Raw genomic sequence first — 8,131 nt, forward strand, 5'->3', positions numbered from 1 at the left:
GTTTACAAAGAGAAGGTATAATTAGCAATTGTTTTCCGCATCATGCTAGTTATTTCTTTTTGTAAGAATTCCAAACACAAGAGGCATTAGATCTAGTTTTTCGAATTTATTTTTCAAGTTTGTGTTTTCTTTGTTTTTCGAATTTGTGATTCAATTGTTCTTTTTGGTTAACCTAGAGTTATTTAAGGAAATTAAATATTAGCTTTCCTTAAAAGGCTTTGTCTAGGCGGTGGTGGTTGCTCCCATATCCAAGAAGGCCATGTGCCTCACCATGCAGTCCTGGAAGTTAATTTTGGAAATTAATATTTAATGGAATTAATAACATAGGTGGATTTGAATCAATAGTGTTAAGTTCCACTTGCGATTCAAATCTAAACCATTAAGAATAGATAGGTTAAATTTGGAATCAATGATGTTAAGTTCCGTCTGCGATTCCTAATTTAACTTCTAAAGAACACAATAGGTTATTTAAGGAAAGGTTCGATACTTGTACAAAATTTTTATACAGTGGAACCGGTATGTTTTCCTAGGACTAACCAACAATTGGTATCAGAGCTAGAGTTTGCCTCTGCGTGTTTAAAATTCAAATAGGTTATGCACATGTCATACATAATTTAGGCAGGATAATAGTAGGATGTGCTAACTTTTTGGTTGCAGGCTCCAACTATTATGGCTTATAGATGTTGTGTGTGATTGGACCCTTGGACATGTCAAGGGCATTATTGTGTTTGTGCATGATTATATGTAACTAATACAGCAGGAGCTGTTTTAACCCTAGGATTTTAGAATTTTATTTTCGATCTAGATTTCATGTACATTCCCTCGTGGAATATAGGATCGACACATGTAAAATTCGATTTTTGTCGCGGATCGGATGCTTGCGAGGCGTGGTACTTTTGGAGCATCATAGGTGCAGCGGAATAAGAAGCAAGATGGATGCGACGATTCGACCCGATGGCGGTGGCTAAAGATGACAGCAGCTAGGGTTGGAGCACACGGAGGACAGTGATGGAAAAAGGCCATAATAGTTAGAAAATAATTTCCAAATTTATTCTTTTTATTTACTGTATGTGTGTGCATGTGATATATGCTAGCATAGGTTAAAATTCCTCACTTTAAATAACTAAGTGGGAGAGGGATTTATTTTAATAAATTTCACGGTCTCCATTACTGGTTTGTAAGTGATGCAAACAAACTTGCGCGTTGGCTCTGAGTGCCTTCCTCCATATCGGATGAGTTTGTTTGTGGATCACTAGATCAAACTTCCAATTAGGATGACTATAGGAAATTAATTAAGAGCGTGTGATCTTCCCCATCGGAAGAGGCACAATCTTATTAATGGACTTAGTGTCAAGTAATGGTATACACTTAGGCACATCTAATAGTATCCTCCCCATCGGAGTCACTGCTATTATTTGTGTGACCAAAGGAAAACCAACTATTAATTTGTCAAAAAGATAAGTTGACAAGATAATAAATTTAAAACCCCCTCTTACAAATGTCGAGTTTTTGTATACGTCCACACTATCGTGGCATACAAAATTCACGGTGTATGAGGTAATTTTATTTGTCAGGATGACAAGAAAATAAAATTAATGGGAAAAACTCCTCTTACAAATGTTTGGTTTTGTATACGTCCACACTATCGTGGCATACAAAATTCACGATGTTTGAGGTAATTTTATTTGCCATAAAGATTTATTGACAAGATAATTAATGGGTAAAACCCTCCTCTTACAAATATTCGAATTTGTATAAGTCCACACTATCGTGGCATGCAAAATTCCCCGTATTTGAGGTGTTGGTGAATTTAAATAATATTGTTTGAGGAATCAATGTTATTTTAAATTCAAAGTTTTGACCAAAATATTTGATCAAAGATAGACCAACTATTAATTTTATTTGTCATGAAGTTAGAATGACGAGATAATAAAATTAATGGACAAAATCTTTTTTTTTTGAATTTGTATACGTCCACACTATCGTGGCATACAAAATTCACAGGGATTTTAAAGTGTTGGTCTTGATCAAATATTTTTGTGATTCTTAGGATTTCAAAATGTTAGTCAATCCCTTAGTTGTTATACTATAGAAAAGACTTAGTAGTCCCAATTATAATGATTGGAAATATGACTTGGACATTAAGGTAGACTGTCTTCTTAGAACTGAGAACAATATAGGTGTATTTAATTCATTAGTTGTTGAAACATGTTTAGTGATGTTATCTACCAGTACCTAGAGTGTAGATACAGATGCCACTAATCATGTCTGTAATTTATTGCAGGGTTCCAGGAAATCCGACAACTATATGAATAGAAAAACACCGTCTACATGGGCACTACTGCAAAAGTAACAGTTGTTGCAGTGGGAGATGTTTATCCTTTGATAGGAATAAAATATGGATTATCAGAAATTGTCTTTACGTACTAAGTTTAGAAAGAACCTGATTTCGATTTCTAAACTATTAAAGAATAGATATTCTGTCTATTTTGATAACAAACTTGTTATCAAGAAAAATAGAGAAGTTATCTGTTCTGGTACGTTGGTAGACAATTTATAATCCAATAACTCTCATGATGCAATAAATGGAAATTAATAACACATTTTCTAACTTTAATAAGAGAAATAATCTTTGAAAATGAACCAATCATATTTTTGGCATCTAAGGCTAGGTTATATTAACTTGAGTAGGATTCAAAGGATAATAACCAATGAACTTTTGGGTTCGTTGGTAGTGGAAATCTTTCCAACCTGTGAGTCTTACTTGGAAGGAAAAATAACCAAGAAGCTTTTAAGTCTAAGGGGTATAGAGCCAAAGATATGTTGGAATTAGTTCATTCTGATTTGTGTAGATCTTTGACTATCCAGGTAAGAGGTAGTTTCAAATATTTCATCTCTTTTATAGACGACTATTCAAGATAAGGGTACATTTACTTGACGCGCCACAAGTCTAAGTGCTTTGATTAGTTCAAAGATTACTAGGATGATGTGGAGTAACGTCAAAGTAAAAGTATCAAGACACTACGGTGAAATCGTAGTAACAAGTACCTCTTAGGAGAGTTTAGGAGTCACTTATCAGAAGTCGGGATTCAATCCCAACTAACTACATCTGGTACACCCCAACAGAATGGTGTAGTAGAAAGAAGGTATAAGGCTCTTATGGAATAATTAGAACGATGATGAGTTATTCAGAAAATTACCAAATTCATTTTAAGGATATACACTGGAAACGGAAGTGAACATAGTACCTTCTAAGTTAGAACTCTCTACTCCCATAGAATTGCAGAATGGGCATAAACCTAGTCTGAAGCATATTTGGATTTGGGTGGTTTAGCATATGAGAGACTGATAAGTTGAACATGAGTTCACTTGTTTGTGAGTTATCCTAGAAAAATGAAAAGAGGTTTATAGTCCTTAAAATCGGAAGGTCATTGTTAGCACCAATGCCCGATTTTAGAAAAGGACTATACTATGAACCACAAGCCCATGAGTAAAAATTGTTCTTAAGGAAATTAAAGGACATGTCTAATCTAGTACCAACTGTACAAGATGAAATATCACAAGAAATTGCAACACGTATCACAAATGATACACAATTGCAGAAAGTGCCTCGTCATAGTGGGAGGGTTGTTAGGTAACCTAAAAGATTCATGCTTTGGGAGAGTCTTTGGACTTGATCCCTGGTGGACATGAACCTGATCCCCGGACATATGACGAAGCACTCCAAGATAAAGATGCAACATCTTTGCAAAGAGCAATGAATACATAATTAGAATATATGTATTTTAATAAAGTCTGGGAGCTTGTAGAACCACCAAATGGTGTAAAAGACATTGGGTGAAAATAAGTCTACAATAGGAAAAGAGGGACAGACAGGAAGGTGGAAACTTTCAAAGCAAGGCTTGTTGAAAAAGGAAACTTTTTCACCAGTAGCCATGCTTAAGTCTATCCGGAATCTTTTATCTATTTAGCAATTGGATGTCAAGACAACTTTCCTTAATGGAAGTCTTTAAGAAAACATCCATATATAGCAACCAGAAGGGTTATTGCAAAGAGCAAAGAGCATCTTGCGTGTAAGCTTAATCAATCTATGGACTGATGTAATGCTTCAAGGTCTTGGATCATCCGGTTTAATAAAATAATCCAGACCTATGAATTTATTTAATAACCAAATGAGTCTTGTGTATACAAGAAGTGTGATGGAAATGTGGTGATATTTCTTATACTATACGTAGATAACATTTTTGGTAGTTGGAAATAATATCAAAGTGTTGTCAGAAGTAAGGGTATGGTTGTCCAAACAATTCGATATGAAGGACTTGGGAGAATGCATATATTCTTGGGATCAAAGTAATAAGGGATCGCAAGAAAAGAATATTTTACTTATCCCAAGCTTCATATATCGAAACAATCCTTGCTCGTTTTAAGCATGCAAAACTCCAAGAAAGGTTTCTTACCTTTTTCAGTATGGAGTAACTTTATCTAAAGAGATGTCTCTGAAGACATAAAAGGAGATAGAGGAAATGAAGGCAGTTCCTTATGCTTTGGCTGTCGGAAGCCTAATGTATGCTATCACGAGATCAGAAATCTATTTTGCCGAGGGCATAGTTAGCAGATATCAAAGTAACCCTGGATAAAGACATTAGATTGCGGTAAAACATATATTGAAGTACCTTAGAGGCATTAGAGATTATATGCTAGCTTACAAGGTAGATAATTTGATCCCTGTGGGTTGCACGGATTTTAACTTCCAATCGGATAGGGACATTAGTAAGTCGACCTCGGGGTTTTGTGTTTACTTTAAGAGGTGAAGTCATAACTATGGAAGAGTGATAAGCAAAGGTGTTTTTTCAGACACCACCATAGAAGCTGAGTAAGTGACAGCCTCTTAGGCAGTCATAGAAGTTGTATGGCTCAGATACTTCATGATGGACTTAGACATATTATCTGATTTGCCCAAAAATTATTACAATTTATTGTAATAATAGTGGTGCAGTAGCAAACTCGAAGAAACCATAAGTCCATAAGGCAAGTAAATACAATGGAGCGCAAGTACCACCCAATACGAGAAATCTTACAAACGAGGAGAAGTTGTTGCCACCTAGATTGCATCAGGTGATAACCTGTAGATCCTTTCACTAAGGTCCTTAAGGCAAGAGCTTTTGATGAGCATGTTGATGGGTTGGGAATCAGATGTATGGCAGCATTTATGGCAGCATAGTCTTTTAGTATAAATGGGAGATTGTTAGAGTGTATACTAAAAGCCTAACTTTTGTATAAACATTTATTTAGAAATAAAGAATCACAGTGGTCAATATCTACATTTATTTGTTAAATATAATTTGTTCAATTGATTTATATAGTAGACAACATGGTGTGTGGTGTCACACACAGAAGATCATGTTGTTAGTTCTTTATAAATTATAAACAGTTGCTCGCGACTATGATGGAAAGGAACAAACCGTTGAAGTAGTCGTAGTGTAATTAAGTATTAGTTTATCTTAACTAATAAATTACACTGATACACTCCAAGTGTATTGAGTAGGACCATTTTAGGTAAGTTCTTTTTGTACTGACTATATAAAAGAACTAGACCTTAGTAATTATAGAAGTGTGTGCTCTTAATCCTAATATAATAACAAACACATATATTTAGTATTTATTTCTTTGACTTATCAATGGGTGAGATTTAACTCGATAAGTCAATACGCCAGATAAGTTGGGAAATGATATTGCTTATAGTGTGTGTTGTTAAATATAGAAGGAATCTATGTCCTAGTAATCTAGGTTGAGAATGTCCCCAAGAAGAGCTCATAAGGATTGTCATGTTAAACCCTGTAGGTGGACTTAGTCCGAAATGACAATGAAGTTGAGTGGTACTACTCTTGGAGCTAGATATTAATTAAGTGAGTTGTCAGTAACTTACTTAATTAGTGGACATTCATTATCTTAAACACAGGGAGACTAACACACTCATGATAAGAAGGAGCCCATAATATAATTTGGGATTGGTGCGGTAGTGCGATAATAACTCTCTAGTGGAATGAGTTATTATCGATGAACTTGAGTTGTGTGTTCGGGGCGAACACGGGATACTCAAGCTCATCGGAAGGCCAAAACCAATTTCTCCTCTAGGTCCCTGTCGTAGCCTCATTAAAGCCTCAAGTCTATCCAAATATAAGCCCATCTTGGTGTCTAAGAAGGGGACCGACCTAATGCTTGGTGACCAAGCAAGGGCCGGCCACATTGTCCTCTTAAGGGGCTGGCCCCTTGCTTGGTGCCGAAGCAAGAGGGGGCCGGCCACAAGAATTCAAATAAGGAGGGGTGTTTTTGAATTTTTAAAATCTTCTCTTTGTAGAAAACTACAAGTTTTAAAAGAGAGATTTTAAATTTAAAAACTTTCCTTATTTTAATTAGGCCACATGTTTTAAAAGAAAGTTTAAAAGTTTTAAAAGTTTTCTTTTTTAACCATCCTCATGGTTTAGAAAAAAAAGGAAGAGAAGTTTTAAAATTTAAATTTTCTATCACCATGTTAAAAAAGGAATTTGTATAAGAGAAGTTTTAAATTTTAAAACATGATTTTAATTATTTAAAACTTTCCTTTTTTAACTCCTACTTTAGGAAATTGAAAGAGAGCTTGTAAAATTTATAAGAGGATTTCTTCTTGTAAAATTTTATAAAAAAAATATATTTCCTTCCTTATAAGGGCCGGCCACCCTTGCTTGGTGCCCAAGCAAGGGGCCAGCCAATAGGATTAAATCATCATTCAATCAAATATATGATTGGTGATTGATTCAATCAAGAGGAAAGAAAAGGAAAAATTAAAAGGGAAAAGGAAAAACATGAGGAAGATTTTAATTTTTATAAAAAGTTTATCCTTATTTACCTTGGGCAAGTATTATAAAAGAAGGGGAGGAGAGACTTCAGGAATTAATGAATTCTTTTTCTCTCTTCTCTCTAGTCTCCTCCTTAGGGCCGACCCCTAGCTCTTTATCATGCTAGGGCCGGCCACATATTGCTTGTGGTTTCTTTAAGTGGCCGGATACAAGAAGGAGGAGAAGAAGAAGAAGAAGAAGAAGAAGAAGAAGAAGGAGACATCTATTTTAGTCTCTTGCTTGTGCTCTCTCATGATGGCCGGATCTCTCCCCTTCTCTTTCCCTTGCTCTCTTTGATTCCTAAATTGGTGGTGGTGGTCGGATTTTAGAGGTGGAAGAAGAAAGTTTTTTGGGTGGTGTTCATCTTGGAGGATCGTCGCCCACACGACATCTAAGGCGAGGCGAGGAATACGACAGAAGATCTCGAGGTCATTAGTTTACAAAGAGAAGGTATAATTAACAATTATTTTTCGCATCATGCTAGTTATTTTTTTTTGTAAGAATTCCAAACACAAGAGGCATTAGATTTAGTTTTTCGAATTTATTTTTCGAGTTTGTGTTTTCTTTGTTTTTTGAATTTGTGATTCGATTGCTCTTTTTGGTTAACCTAGAGTTATTAAGGAAATTAAATATTAGTTTTCCTTAAAAGACTTTTTCTAGGCGGTGGTGGTTGCTCCCATATCCAAGAAGGCCATGTGCCTCGCAATGCAGTCCTGGAAGCCAATTTTGAAAATTAATATTTAATGGAATTAATAACGTAGGTGGATTTGAATCAATAGTGTTAAGTTCCGCTTGCGATTCAAATCTAAACCATTAAGAACAAATAGGTTAAATTTGGAATCAATGATGTTAAGTTCCGTCTGCGATTCCTAATTTAACTTCTAAAGAACACAATAGGATATTTAAGGAAAGGTTCGACACTTGTACAAAATTTTTGTACAGTGGAACCGGTATGTTTTTCTAGGACTAACCAACAGTGACTACTAATTGTGACTCTCACAATATGTGACAACGTCCTTCTATCCTTGACATCTAAATTTATCAATTGAGGCATAGACCGTGTCATCCTCTAATCAATCTATGTCTTGAACTCCAAGTAGACTCACTATAATCAAATGAGCTTAATATCTCATATTGACTTATTTGGGCATGGCCATGCACTTAGTGGTCACACTCTATCAAGAATCATGATATCACTCCCGTCATATAGGAGGGATAGATCTCATCTACATCACTCATATCCCTCCGTATAATTT

The sequence above is a fragment of the Zingiber officinale genome, chromosome 1B (assembly GCF_018446385.1).
Source record: "Zingiber officinale cultivar Zhangliang chromosome 1B, Zo_v1.1, whole genome shotgun sequence".
In the NCBI taxonomy this organism is placed as follows: domain Eukaryota; kingdom Viridiplantae; phylum Streptophyta; class Magnoliopsida; order Zingiberales; family Zingiberaceae; genus Zingiber; species Zingiber officinale.